The 15632-nt window shown below is 46.1% G+C and overlaps 1 protein-coding gene across 2 annotated transcripts in view; it reads right to left on the minus strand.

Moving 5' to 3' along the window:
• Positions 1 to 15632, minus strand: part of FIRRM (FIGNL1 interacting regulator of recombination and mitosis) — a 3285109-nt gene that overhangs the window by 1587549 nt on the left and 1681928 nt on the right. The gene's annotated exons all lie outside the window — the stretch shown is intronic.

Below are 15632 nucleotides of genomic sequence, written 5' to 3' on the forward strand. Positions count from 1 at the left end.
CGGACCAACCGATGCAGCCATAGTGGGGAGCGCTTGTGCAGGAGTGAATTAGAAAAGGCAACCCAATAAACCCTTGCAAGCATGGGGATAAACTACTTAGGAGAGTAACAAGCCAGCAAGTCAATTCTGAAAATACAATTTTTTCTAAGTACTGTCTTCAATTATCAGTCCCAACCGGCCATAGGAGAGAATCAAACATGAATTAGTAAAATTCATAAAAATCAAAAATCTCCACAAAAGAAAAGAAAATCAACAATGCTAGAAAACAAGTGCATACTAAAGAGGAGTTTAGAAAAAAGTATGACTGTATTCACCAGATGACAATTCTTAATGCTTCAGATCTTAAGGTTCCTTAACAATAATCTTGCAAAACATAATCCATTGGTTATGAACACCAAAGATTAATGTCTACAAAACTCACTCAAATTATCAGTCCTTCACACACGATGAATCAATGCGATGATGTGGATCCAGGAGTTGTCATTGGATACAGTGGGACTTGGCAATGACGTTTCAGTCTCAAAGTACAGAGTCCGCAAGATCATCCTCAGGACAATCAAATTAAAGAAATCGTAACAAAGACCAAATAAGAACTAGATTGTATTCAAACAAATGCATGGAGTTAAAAATAGTAGTATGAGGCAGAATGAAAATTAAACATCAACCGTGATGTCATAGTGCAAGGGCGACAAGTGCTCCCACAGGGGAAAAAAAGAGTGAATATGAATGGTAGGAGAGATAAGGATAGTCTCTAGGAATATCAGGGGTTTGCATGATTATATCAAGCGATAAGAGTCCACTCATACTTCCGCTGTTATAACATAGGCACTGTTTTTCTACATTAAACAGACTTAGTGGACACAAAGGTTTACTAATTAAAGGCACAATGGAGAGTACAGTTTTACTGTGGACACTGTTTCAGGTCCGAGGGGCATATGCCAATGTAGAGGTCAGACTGTTGTTACTATATGGCCTAATAGATGGAAAGGAAATATGACTCAAATGTTTATGCGCTAAAAATGATGACTGACTTTTTGGGGCCATACTGGATGTGTTGACTCCATATATGGGCAGCACCTAATACTGGCCGGGGACATCAACTGTTTAACAGACGGGGATCTAGACCACCGATCACCTCTGAAGCGCTGGACTAAGGTAGCTATGACCATCACCACTGTTGTGTGGACATCTGGAGGCTGATGCACCCTCCATAGAAGGAATTTATGCCTTAATCCACTACACATTGCATATAAAAAGTAGATTGGACAGGATTCTAATTTCACGTTTGCTGGGTACTAACATATCAGTGGATTATTTGGGTAGATTTCTCTCAGATGATGCACCCTATTGCTCATCTACACCTGGATTTGAAGTAAACCTCTCATTCCTACCAGGTGCCTTAATTCTGAGGTGCTCAAAGACACAGCTTTACCTGCAGACCTTAAATGAACAATAGCAGGATATTTTGAGAACAATGGAGTGCTCAAACTTGAGTGCCAATCGATCATGGCACCCCTAGTATGTGTCCTGCTTTATAGGCCCCCCCAAAGGATGCCCCTGTTCCCTCATTCCCTGGGCGAACAGGTTGCACACTTAGTCACCACTCATGGGAAGGTCATGCTTATTGGTGATTTCAACTACTGGGCCAATGACCCTTCTGGTGGCCCCCAATCGATCGAACTCAATGAGTTACTCTCGGGACTCAATCTGATGCAACAAATTACAACGGCCACCCATATCAAGGCGCAACCTCTTGACCAGATCTGGTCCGTCAATATAGCCATGTCCCCTTTGTCTGTACTCCCATGCACTTGGTCTGACCACTATATTGTCAAATTCACCATCTTTGACAATTTTTCGGTCAAATCATCCTGCCCTGGAGGAGGCACTTACAGAAATTGGAAGATTAGCGACAAAACATCCTTCCATAGCTTTCTCACTAACTCCCTCCCCCCTCTCAACCCATCTATCTACATTGCTGCCGAACAGCTCACCGGCTGGCTGCTTGCCACTAGTAACAAATTTGCGCCCCTTAAGATAGCACGTGCCCCCTGTCGCCATGACGCTCATAAGTGATTTTCTGACGAGTTAAAAACTCAGAAACTAGGCCTAAGGCAACTTGAAAGAGCCTGGAGACGCAAGTATCTTCCAGAAGACAAACGCCTTTATATCAACTCATTAAAAATGTATAAAAAATCCATCTTGACCGCCAAAGCTGCATACTTTTCCTCCAAAATTTTGTCCACCTCTAACCGCACTAAAGAGATCTTCTCTATAGTAAATGAGTTGTCCAATCCTGACGGAGTCTCCGTCAGACCCGTCCCTTCACAAAAGTTCTGCAACTCCTTGAACTCTTTTTTTAATTGAGAAAATGGCACTGATTAAGGCTAGCATCCCGCCTTGTCCCACCGTGGTCCAAAATCACACCACCTTCTCGCAATTTCCCAGCATCACCGAGCTTGCCCTGCTGGACCTACTCTCTAAAGTCAAGTCAGGCTCTCCCACGGATTGCTGCCCTCCCAGCATCCTGAAAGAAATCTTCACTTCCCTTCCCGGCCCTGCACTCCATCTTGTGAACCAATCACTTTCCCAGGGTATTGTCCCTGCCTCCTTTAAGGAAGCCATTGTCATTCCTCTTTTAAAAAAGCCTGGGGCTGACCCCCAATTGTTAACTAATTACCGCCCTATCTCCCTCTTACCCTACCTTGCCAAGGTTCTGGAAACGCATGTCACAAGATGTCTCACTGAGTTCCTAGAAGACTCTGAATTTCTTGACCCTAACCAAGCTGGGTTCCGCCCGGCTCATTCCACCGAGGCGGTGATCCTCACAGTCCTAGACTTTCTTCGTGACAAGGTTGACTCCGGCTCTTTGTAGGCCCTTGTTCTGTTAGACCTCTCCGCGGCCTTTGACACGGTCGACCATAATCTTTTGGTCGATCTTGTCAGAGACGCAGGAATCACGGGACCCGCCCTGGGCTGGATTATCTCCTTTTTGGAGAATCGATCTCAGGCAGTCAGCACTGCACCCTTTACTGCTCCCAGAATGAGCGTCTCCTGTGGAGTCCCTCAGGGTTTCTCACTCTCTCCCTTGTAATTTAATCTGTATCTTCTTCCCCTTGTCCGAGCTCTGAGAGAACGTGAAGTCTGCACCTTCAACTATGCAGACGACTTCCAACTTATCTTCCCCATTAGTAACTCTCCAGAGGCCGTTCTCACTTTTCAGTCCACTATACTGATCATCAGTCAGTGGATGAACAGTAATCATCTCAAGCTCAATCCGGATAAGACAGAGCTTGTTCTTACCGGAGGTGTCACTAAGAGCCCATGGGGCCCTCATTTTTGGCCCAAGGAACTTGGCCAAGCTCCTTCTCCATCGTCCACTGCCAAAAGCTTGGGGGTCCTTATCAGCCAAGACCTCACGATGAAGGCCCAGATCGGCTCAGTGATCTCTAACTGTTTTTTCCAACTTAGGAAAATAAAAAAAGATCTGCAGGTTCCTTACCCATGAAGAACGAATCCAGGTGATTCTAGCCATGATCATGTCCCATGTTGATTATGCCAATTCTCTTTACCATTTCATTCCCATCTATCTCTCCAAACGCCTACAAATGGTCCAGAACCAGGCGGGCCTGATTACTCGCCACCCCAGACATCTCCATGTCACCCCCCTCTTGAAACAACTGCATTGGCTACTTATAATCCAGCGTTGTGCCTTTAAGGTTGGTTGCCTCATTTACAAGGCCCTCAAAGGGAAAAGTCCAAAATTTGTGAATAAACTGATTCACAGACACGCTCCCTCTCGCAACATGCGCTCAGCCCACAAACTATTGCTATTGTCACCCTCCTACAGGCTAAAACGCACTGGTGGTGCCAGGTTTGCTGTCCTGGTGCCCATGTTCTGGAACTCCCTCCCTTTCGGCATACGCTTCTGTGACACTCTTCTTAAATTCAGAAGCAGCCTTAAAACCTGGCTATTTCGCCAAGCCTTCTAATTTTGCACTCGAACCTGGGCTCTGGGAGACATGGTAGCGCCAAGAAACCTCCTCGGTGTATGTGCGCTTTATAAATGTATTTTAACGTAACATACCATAACATGGAGGGTCAACTACAACTAGAGCAAATGAATGGGGTGTACTTAAGGTGGTCCTGCTTGGAGAAATCTTCAACAAGACATCAGTTGCAAAAACCTTTGCATAGTTAGAAGACCTGCTAGGGTCTTCTAAGGTAGGGCAGGGAGTCCGACATGCAGGAAATGGCACACTAGGGGTACAGCGAGCATAGGTGAACTATGGGATGGATTAGGTAAATGTACCCTGCTGGAGTATTGGAAGAGTCTGCACAGAGAGGGGATAGACCGGGTCGATTGCTGGCCTGGCTATTGAAGAGTAATGCATTGATACCTTTGATTTTGGCACCAAAGTCAAGGGAAAGAAACATGGTGATGACTGAGGTCTTAATTAATACCACATTATGGCTAAAGTGAGCCACATTATACAGGCAACCACAGAGACACAGGGTACAGAATTCACAGACTTCCTAGATGGGGTAGAACTCCAGAGACTTCAGGAAGATCAGATCTCCCCCATGAAAACAAAGCTATAAAAAGAGGAGCTGCAGATGGCAGTTAAAGATATGCCCAGAAACAAGACATTGGGAATTGATGGTCTGCCTCCGGAATTCTATAAGCAATTTGTAGATCGGCTCTCACATCATCTGTAAGAAGTCTTCGAAAAGTCAGGGACTTTTGGCAAGCTGTTGCCATCAATGCAGAAGGCAATTATAGTAAGTGGCCGAAGGTTAATAGGGACCCTACGCATTTTGGACCTTATCATCCTTTGTCTTTGATAAAAGTGGATAGTAAGGTATTGTCTACCTTAGCCAATAGATTGCAGAGGGTGATTGGCTCTCTAGTTCATGAAGATCAATATGATTTTACACCAACTAGGAACAGTTAGACTTAAGAATGTTATGCACACAGTACAGGACTCGGGCTTAGATGGAGTGTTGGTTGCCTTGGAAGTCGATAAGGCATTCAACACTATATGCTGGGACTTTATATGGGCAGTGCTATCAAAGATGGGTTCTGGCCTCAAATTCAGAAGATGGGTGTCTCTGTTGTATTAGAGTCTCATATCTCTGGTTAGGACTGAGGGTCATGTCTCGGACAGGTGTGACATTGAAGGAGGAACAAGGCACGGTAGTCCCCTTTCCCCGCTCTGGTTTGCTTTGGAGCCACTAGCGGTCAATCTGACAACAATAATGGGGCAATGGTGTATTCAGATGGGTGACACTAAACATGTCATCTCGCTACATACAGATGATGCTCTCCTGTACCTGTGACAACCAAAGACATCTGTTCCCCAATTGTGAAGAAGCTGCAGAGGTTTGGAAATGGACCATGTCTCTACATCAACAAGGGGAGTTACTTGTGTTTCCCTTGGCAGGGTTGACAGTCCATTAAAACAATTACCGCATGTGAGGTTGCAATGGTTACCCCAAAGTTTTGATATTTAGGGATACAAGTTGCAAACGGTGCAGAATAACAATTTGACTATAACATGGGTAGAATCTTAACAGGTTGGAGAACCTCTATTGACTTGTAAATTACCACTGTTGGTTGCAGATAGGATTACAACAATGGCCATTCTCTCAACATGTCTGTATGTACTGCAGAATGGGTGGTGCCCAATAACTAGGTACACGTTAACAAAATTAGATAGCTCACAGCCCTATGAACTTAACCTTCTAGCCCAGCTGGAAGGCCTTGCATTAGATGTGAAATTCTGGTCCACTCTTTCTCTGTCCTGTAGAAGACTAGGGTCTTCTTCCTACAGGGTGCTTCATGTCAACAGATTGAAACTATATGTGGACAGGGCAAACATGGGCTTGCTCATGGCTACAGATGAGGGACAGGAGGAAAAGAGTGACCCTCTCCCAAACCTGCTCTCTCAGAATCCTGATGATGGTTCAGTTGATGGTGTAGCCTTGGCAGGCAGCCTCACTGGCCAACAGCAGCAGGACTGCAGGCAAGTTCTACAGTCCTACAGACATATGTTTTCTCCGACTACAAGTCAGAATACCTGGTGCACTCATGAAGTGGACACTGGGGACAGTCTGCCTGTTAAAAATAAGATTTATAGGCAACCTGATCATGTCAGGGACTGTATCAGGACAGAGGTCCAAAAGATGTTGAAATTGGGAGTCATTGAGCCCTCGGAGAGCCCTTGGGCCAGTCCAGTAGTCCTGGTGCCTAAACCTCACACCCAAGATGATAGGAGAGAGATTAGGTTTTGCGTGAATTACAGAGGTCTCAATGCTGTCACTAGGACAGATGCCCATGGCAGTTCGGGCTGGACTGTTCCCATGAGGCATAGGGTCAAGGATGATTTGCATATGGCAATGTCTGAACTGGTGTGGTGTGGAGTGCAAAAAAAACGATGGATTTAGGCCCAGATCTCTGTACTGGGGTGAATGTATGACATTGTTCTGCATTCTGTCCATCAACTGTTGTTTTTGCATTTGTCACCCCGAGTGGGACGGGTATGCTCAGTCGTAAGTCCCGTGCTCTCCACACCACTGGAGTCAAGCTATCCTGGCTGATAGCCAGAAACCGATCCTAGGATGCTTGATTCCGGTCCAGGGAAGACATGGCTTGGCAGTTTGGGCTGGACTGTTCCCATGAGGCACAGGGTCAAGGCTGATTTGCATATGGCCATGTCTGAACTGGGGTGGTGTGGAGTGCAAAAAAATGATGTATTTAGGCCCAGATCTCTGTACTGGGGTGAATGTATGACATTGTTCTGCATTCTGTCCATCAACTGTTGTTTTAGCATTTGTCATCCAATACCTAGGGCAGATTAACTCATTGACAGATTGGCATCTGCCAAGTTTTTGAGCACATTTGACTTGACAGCTGGCTACTGGCAGATCAGACTAGGCGATGATGCAAAAGCCAAGACAGCATTTTCAACCCCAGGAGGACATTATCAATTTGTGCTAATGCCCTTTGGTCTGAAAAATGCACCTGCCACATTCCAAAGGTTGGTGAACCAAGTCCTTTCAGGTCTGGATGACTCCTGTACAGCTTATCTAGATGATATTGCTGTCTTTAGCTCCACTTGGGAAGATCACCTGATCCACCTGAAAAATGTTTTGGAGGCCCTGCAAAAGGCAGGCCTAACTATCAAGGCTACCAAGTGCCAGGTAGGGCAGAGTCAAGTTGTATACTTGGGCCACCTTGTAGGTGGAGGCCAGGTTCAACCATTGGAGAGCAAGATCCAGACCATAAAAGACTGGACTGCTCCCACCACCCAGACACAGGTCAGAGCTTTCTTGGGCCTGACTGGGTACTACAGGAAATTTGTCAAGGGGTATGGTTCCATAGTGAAACCCCTTAATGACTTAACTTCCAAGAAATGCCAAAGAAAGTTCAGTGGACAGTAAGCTGTCAAAATGCATTTGATGACCTGAAGCAGGCCATGTGAACTGCTCCTATTCTGCAAAGTCCAGACTACTCCAAAGAATTCATTGTTCAAACAGATGCTTCCGAGTTGGGGGTAGGTGTTGTGCTTTCACAACTGAATAAAGATGGTCAAGACCAGCCAGTAGCTTTTATTAGCAGAAGGCTGACCCCTAGAGAGACATGTTGGTCAGCTATTGAGAGGGAGGCCTTTGCTGTGGTTTGGGCACCGAAGAAGCTGAGGCCATACTTGTTTGGTACTCACTTCAGGATTCAGTCAGACCATAAGCCCCTCTTGTGGCTAAATCAGATGAAGGGTGAAAATCCCAGACTGCTTAGGTGGTCCATATCCCTACAGGGGATGGACTTTACAGTGGAACATTGAGCTGGGACTGACCATGCCAATGCAGATGGACTCTCCAGATATTTCCACTTAGAACATGAAGAATCAACTGGTCAAGGTTAGTTTAATGTCCCTGCGTTTGGGGGGGGGGGGGGGTTGTGTAGGAGAGTAGGGTCTGCTCCCGATGATCGCCCCCACTTTTTGCAGAGATTTTCTGGTTCTTCGACTTTAGACTGGCTGTGGCCCTGCTAATCAGGTCCACAGCCTAGCGGTTCCCTCTCTAAATTGATATCATGTACTTTAGGTACATACCAGATTGGGTATTGGGTCACCTTTGTGGATGGATGGATGGATAGATGGATGGATGGGTTTTTATATAGCGCAATATCACCGCCAGGTCTCAAAGCGCTTTGCATTGGGAACCCATCCTGGTTTTTCCCTGTGAGATAGCCCCTACTGGGTATCCCCAAGGTGAAAGCCAGGCATCCCGCCGCGGGGGGCGGTAGTGGAGATTAAGCAAGCTATTGCCCAGAGTTGCAGAGTGTGAACCTGTGATTCGAGTAGGCACCGAAGCAAGAATTACCGAGTCCGTGGACATTTTTGAGCTCAAGACCCTGCCGCGTCGGGAATTGAACCATGGTCCCAGGTCTGATCTCAGCGTCCGGGTCTGCCTCCTCTAACCAGTGAGCCACACTTCTCTTCACTATACAGGGACTCTTTGTGAGTCCCTGTATAGTGTGCCATAGGTACCCAGGGCATAGGTGCATCCAAGGCCTACCAGGGGCTGCAGTATGTATTATGCCACCCCTGGCTGGCCCTTCAAACTGACACTACAGGTCTGTTCACACAGCCTGGGTAAGGAGGTGTAATCTCCCCTTACTTAGATATAGTATACCTATATCTACCTATATATATATATAGACACATATGCACCTATAAGTCACTCCTATGGTAGGCCTCGACAATCCTGGAGGCAAAGTGCTTGGTTTAATGGTAGAGGGTGTCTTAGCATGAGCTGAGCCCCTCTGCAGCTTTCGGAACCATCTCCTTATAGCTGTTCTATGATATAGCCATACCATATATTCTTAAGTGCATTATGATCCTCACGGTTAATGCTAACTTTGGTTTGGCTTTATCAAAACATGTTGTGTAAGGTGTCAAACACTTCGGAATACTATCCCCTCCCCCCGCCAGTCCTGGTGGCGGGGGTAGCATTCCACCCTTCTAGAGGGAGAAGACATGTAGTTACTGCTTTACCCGGTTAAAGTTAAACAGAGCCTCAGCATTACAAAATGGATGCTGCTGCCACAGACACGAGTCTGACCTCCTGTTGCTGGGGGAAACTCCAGCAAGGGCGGCATGGACAATAGGTTTCCTGTCCAGGGAGGTGCCGGCACCTCCCCAGACACTGGTTTTGTGTATTGGGGCAGGGAGGGCTGCGTTCAGTGAATGCATCTAGACACTGCCTAAGGCACACAAGGTGCTCCATGCATAGCCCGGTTTAAACCAGTTGCTGGGGCACACTCTGGTGTGAAAATGGACAAAGGGAAAGGGGTGTAACCACGCCCTTATCAGGTCCACCCATAGGAGGGACCTAGTCAGGTAATCCAGCCCCATCCTTAGTATAAGTATAGGAGCTGTGTCCCCAGGACTTTAGATTACCCTGGACAAATCTTCACAAGACATATCCTGGACGTTCGACATTCCATTTCAACTGGAAGACGGAAGATATCTCCCTTGGGGTCAAGGAGTGACCACCCTGTGCAAACAGGGACCATCAGCAACTTTGCCGGTCTGCATTTTCAAGGCTCCCACCGGATCCTGAAGAATCTGCGAAACAGGAACTGGACTTCCAGACTTCTCTGACTCTGACCCACATCCAGAGCAAAGCTGAGACCCGTGGCGGACACGAGAGACGTGGGACCGGACACCCTGGACATCCTGCAATTTGCTAACTGCTCAACTCCAGAGGTACCCTCGCAGTTGTGCATTGGGGTACGAGAAGCCCCGGACCTGAGCACCATTTGCACCGAAGCTCAGCCCTCCACACTCCGCGAGTGCCATGTGGGGCCTGCTCTTGCATTTCAGCTCGACGCGTCTTCCCGGTTCCTTGCCGGTTGGCTAGTGAGCCCCCTGAAGACTTATTTGAAACAAACCTGCTTCCCTGGTTACTCCAGGGCACTCGGCCATCTTTAAAAATGTCTCTGTTCCGCGCCTCCTACACCAGCTGCAAAATCACCTTCCCGGTGGATCGGGTCTTCTTTACCAAAAGAAATGCATTGATTAGAACACTATTTAAAGGAGGGGTCCATCTCTAATATCTTTGGGGAACTGCCTGTAGCCGGTCTTTAAGGGAGGAATAGCTACTCCTGATATTCTCCTCTACTACAGGACAGTGCACTTACAGTGAACGAGGGGTGGTTTGAGGGTTTCAACAATCCGGCGTATGAGTCAGATTGATGGGCAAAGGGTCGCTGCAGCCAGTAGTGGGCAAATGTTAAGAATCAAGACATGGAAGACGGCAGGTGTAAGAGGGATGCTCGACTATCCGTACTGGCTAGAACTCATTGCACAGACTGAGATCTGCTTACTCCAATAAACCTGGAGCCTGTCCCCCACGTTTATACCAGGGTTCATGACCTTTCACAGACCAGCTATTCCATCTAAACATGGCCGGCCCTCAGGAGGGCTGCTCATATTTGTAAACTTGATAGTGAATTGTGACGTCAAAGAGCTGACCACGAACAGCCCAGATATCTTTGGGATCAGGATAACCAATGGTAAGGGCAAGACAGTTGAGATATATAATGTATATGCTAGGAGTATTAGAGGTGGCAGCTCTCCAACACTTCAGTCCCTGGATAATTTATTGGAAGCTAGGGCCGATAGTTACCCACTTATAGTTGGCAGGGATTTCAATGTAACTTTTGAACCCCTCGACTGGGCAGAGGATAATGATGTGAATGAGGAGGACAAATTCTGGAGGGTACCTCCACTGGAACTCACCCCAATAAAAAAATGGCCTCGAGCTGCACTTCAGCTCAATGCGCTAACCTTAGAATATAGGTTAAGGGCTGCCAATGGAAAAACAATTTCAGATAGAGGAGGAGAAGTGACCTTTGTGGGGCCAAATGGGTCAAGTAGGATTGACTACTTATTAGTGGACCTCACACTCTGAAAGTTGATACAGGATATGGCCATAGTTCCATCATGTGACAGCGTTCATAACCCTCTCATCCTGTCTATCCAAAATGCCTGGGGTGGTATTGGGAGAGAGCCGCCAATACCATTAAGCACAAAATCTTTAATACCCACAAGCGATAAGCCTCATCTCAAATGGCCTGCGTTATTGGCAGACGAATTAAAGATCGAACTGATTAAGGATGCCCTTACAAAGCACCTAGCGATCCTAGCACCAGTGACCATAGATCCATCTAACAACATCAGAGTAGTTGTAGCACCCTCCACAATGAATTCTTTGACCATCTGGCTTGTTTTTTCCATGCTCCAAATAAAAAACCGAGATCATGGCAGGTAAGAACCCTGGGAAGAGAGTCATGGTTCAACAAAGAGAGCAGGACCCCTAGAAGGAGGTTGACTGCTGCCATTAAAAATCGAGAGCCTACTAGTATTCAGAAGGCTAGGAAAGACTACAAAAAGGCAGAGTGTATAGCAAAAAAAGAATGGGATGAGCGGAAATGGGAGGATTTAGGAGAGACCATTGGGCATCCTGATAGCCGGACGTTTTGGTCTTTGGTATCTAACCAAAACTTTGAACGTTCACCACCCTTGGCAAATAACATTCAAGCCTCTGAATGGCTTACACACTTTAGTGAGTTATACTCTAACGGTCCACCCATTGACAGTTCCCAGATGCTCCATGATATGGGTTTCCCGGCTTGTACACTTACATTCACTAAGGAGGAGATATTGTGCTCACTTGATGCCATTATTCCAGCAAAAGCCCCTGGCCCCGATGGCATCCTTGGAGACCTTTTCCGTGCTGATAGGGAACACTGAGCAACCTATTTCATGAAACTAGCCAATGACATCTCAAGCAGGGTGAGCATTCCGGACACCTGGAAGGGGGCCGAGGTGGTACCCATTTTCAAGAAAGGGGACAGGTCAAAACCCGCCAACTACCATCCTATTAGCCTGATAGAGTGTGCCCAGAAGGTATTCTGCCGCTCACTCCTTGTTAAAATCCAGCCTGGATGGAGGAGAACAACATCCTTTCTCCATTCCAGGCAGGCTTTCGGCGGAAGACCGGCAAGATCGACCAGGTGTTTCGTCTGGTCTTGCTGTAATGGAAGGTAGTTGTGTTGGGCAAAGGCAGTTTATATCTTGCCTTTATTGACTTTAAAACAGCTTTCGACCTAGTACCTAGGAACCTGCTTTGGCAGGTCCTTCGGGACATGGGTATGTCTCTGGAACTTCTAGAGCCACTCATTAGGCTACACAATGATAACTTTGCCTGTGTAAGGTGGGGAAACCAGGGCCAAAACACTGAGCCATTCAAAATCAGTAGGGATTACGCCAAGGGTGCGTCCTGGCCCCCACACTCTTCTCCCTATATGTAAATCAGGTGGCTGATCTTTTGTGCTCTACCCTGGCCAATGCTCCATCGCTTGCGAATCATAAAATAGCTACTTTGTTGTTTGCAGACAACACTCTTTTAGTGTCTAAACCCCCATGGGCTTAAAGAAACTTTTAAATTGCTTTAAGAATCAAGTTATCTGAGGGAATGGTATGGAAGAAACATCTAGAGAGGGCATCCCTGAAATGTTCCCAGTTAACTGGGGCACTGCGACTGGAACATTGTCTCTTATACACTAGGCCTGTAGCCCCTGCACTGAAGCTGTATAGCTGTAAGGTAGTAAGCAGTGTACTCTATAGAGCCGAACTGTGGGGCTCTATAAACGTTAATCACAAAAGAGTACCAGAGGGTCAAGAGTGAGACAGGCTAATTATCGAAGACAGAGAAGGTGTAACGCTCCCACTAGCCATATGACAGAGAGGAGTGATGTAAGACATGCCAGATCAAGATCAGTGTCTGGTCTCTGGCTCCCATCAGTCACCACTCGGAACCGCCCTTCATCATTTGGGGCTCCGAGGACCAACACTATACTAGATCTTGGTTCTCTAGCAGAAAGGAATTAACCTTCCTGTTAGTTAGTAAGTGTTGGTGTTATGGTCAAGACCATATGTGTTGGTAAAGTAACTGACAGGGTTAAAAAGAGGGTGGTGTGCAGTGCAAAGAAAAACCAGGAAGAGTATAAGGGGGTAAGTAAAATTGGTTTTAAGGAGCAAAAAAATAATTTAATAGGGTATAGCTCCTAGCACCAATATTAAAAATAGCCAAGACAGGGTAAATCTATGACCTGTCTAGTGGTGTAACGTGGTCGACATGTTTCAGCAAAAACCGGCCAGTAGCCTTGCTTTCTTCAGGACCTTAAATGTACAGCTACTGCAAACAAAGAAACCAAATGTGACAAAAGTATTACAAATAAGTGAAATATAGTGTAGGAACGACACAGAAAAGTCACCTGAACCTCCAGGTGTGTCTGTTCCAGATCTTCTCACATAATCAGCAGTGGTCACCTCCCCAGACGGCACAGATGCCGCTAGGAAGTACCGACGGATAGAGCAGTGCTTCACCAGTCCTGAGCCGTAGCCAGGCGGGGTGAGGTGTACACTTCTTACTAATCAGCCCACTGCTGATTATGTGAGAAGATCTGGAACAGACACACCTGGAGGTTCAGGTGACTTTTCTGTGTCGTTCCTACACTATATTTCACTTATTTGTAATACTTTTGTCACATTTGGTTTCTTTGTTTGCAGTAGCTGTACATTTAAGGTCCTGAAGAAAGCAAGGCTACTGGTCGGTTTTTGCTGAAACATGTCGACCACGTTACACCACTAGACAGGTCATAGATTTACGCTGTCTTGGCTATTTTTAATATTGGTGCTAGGAGCTATACCCTATTAAATTATTTTTTTGCTCCTTAAAACCAATTTTACTTACCCCCTTATACTCTTCCTGGTTTTTCTTTGCACTGCACACCACCCTCTTTTTAACCCTGTCAGTTACTTTACCAACACATATGGTCTTGACCATAACACCAACACTTACTAACTAACAGGAAGGTTAATTCCTTTCTGCTAGAGAACCAAGATCTAGTATAGTGTTGGTCCTCGGAGCCCCAAATGATGAAGGGCGGTTCCGAGTGGTGACTGATGGGAGCCAGAGACCAGACACTGATCTTGATCTGGCATGTCTTACATCACTCCTCTCTCAGTCATATGGCTAGTGGGAGCGTTACACCTTCTCTGTCTTCGATAATTAGCCTGTCTCACTCTTGACCCTCTGGTACTCTTTTGTGATTAATGTTAGGTGGGCATGTATTCAGAGCCGGTCATTAAATTGCCCATGGGTCCCCTTTAATGTATGTGGTTTGGCTCTATAAACGTTAACATCCTCTCGATAATAGAAAATACGTTTCTTAGAAGCCTGTTATCACTCCCACAGAGCATCCCACTCCTCCCCTTGAAACTCAATATGGGTGTGAAGTCTATCAATGACCTGGTGAGCCTACGTCTCTTGCTTTATTGGCACAGATTAGTTACAACTCCAGAACTGATGTCCTATGCAGCTGCTTTTAATGAAGTTTCTGCCCTGGACACAAACAATAAAATTGGGTGGATTAACTACATAAATACTATCTGGGCGGACATAGGTGTGCCTATGGAGCTAGAAGGTTGCCCACCCACATACTCTAGGGATATACTAAAACTACAGTTTTGGGCTTGGGCAGAACAGAAGAATGTTATGAATACACGATATGGCTGTTTAACTGACCTGTTCTTTGATGTTAAATCTAGCAGTCGGCTAGAAAGCTTCCTTGACTTAATAAAAGTGCCAGAAAATAGAAAATGATACACTCAATTTAGACACGGTTGCCTTCCTATCAATGCCTTCACTAATACCTTGAGGGCAAATACATCACAGTCCAAGTGCTGTCCTTCTTGCTCTAAAGAAACAATAGGCTATGTATTTGTAGGAGAGTAGGGTCTGCAATCTTATGGTCATCCCAAATTTTTGCTTTTTGCTTCACTGGTTTTCGACTTAATGTGGCTGTGGGCCTGCTAATCAGACCCACAGCCTGCTGTTCTCTCTCTAAATTCACATACATGTACTATAGGTACATAACCCAATTGGAACTGGACTCCTTGTCAGCCCCTGTACCATGCACTATAGGTGCTCAGGGCATGGGTGCCAACAAGGCCTACCAGGGGCTGAAGCATATATTTTGCCACCCCTGGCTGGTGCTTAAATCGACACAACTGGCTGAACACTCAGTGGGGTAAGGTGGTGTAATCACCCCTTGCTTAGATATAGTATACCTATATCTAAACCTATAGCTGGACACATATATACCTATAAGTCACTCCTATGGCAGGCCTTAACAATCCTTGAGGCAGAGTGCTTAGTTTTATGTGAGATGGTGCTCTAGCATGAGCTGAGCCTGTCTGCAGCTGTCGGACCAATTCCCTAAGCGGTTTCTGGATAATGCCATACCATATACTATTAAGTGCATTATAAACCGTCGCGGTTATGTGCTAACTTTGGTTTGACATTATCAAAACATGTTGTGTTTTGTGTCATACGTTTTGGAATACTACCCCCTCGCCAGTACTGGCGACGGGGGTAGCATTCCACCCTTCTAGAGGGAGAAGACATGTTACTTTACTGAAAACGCGGTTGATTTTTAAAAGAGCCTCAGCATCACAAAATGAACGCTTCTGCCACAGACACAAGTCTGACCTCCT

The sequence above is a fragment of the Lissotriton vulgaris genome, chromosome 1_1, assembly GCF_964263255.1.
Source record: "Lissotriton vulgaris chromosome 1_1, aLisVul1.2, whole genome shotgun sequence".
NCBI classification, from domain to species: domain Eukaryota; kingdom Metazoa; phylum Chordata; class Amphibia; order Caudata; family Salamandridae; genus Lissotriton; species Lissotriton vulgaris.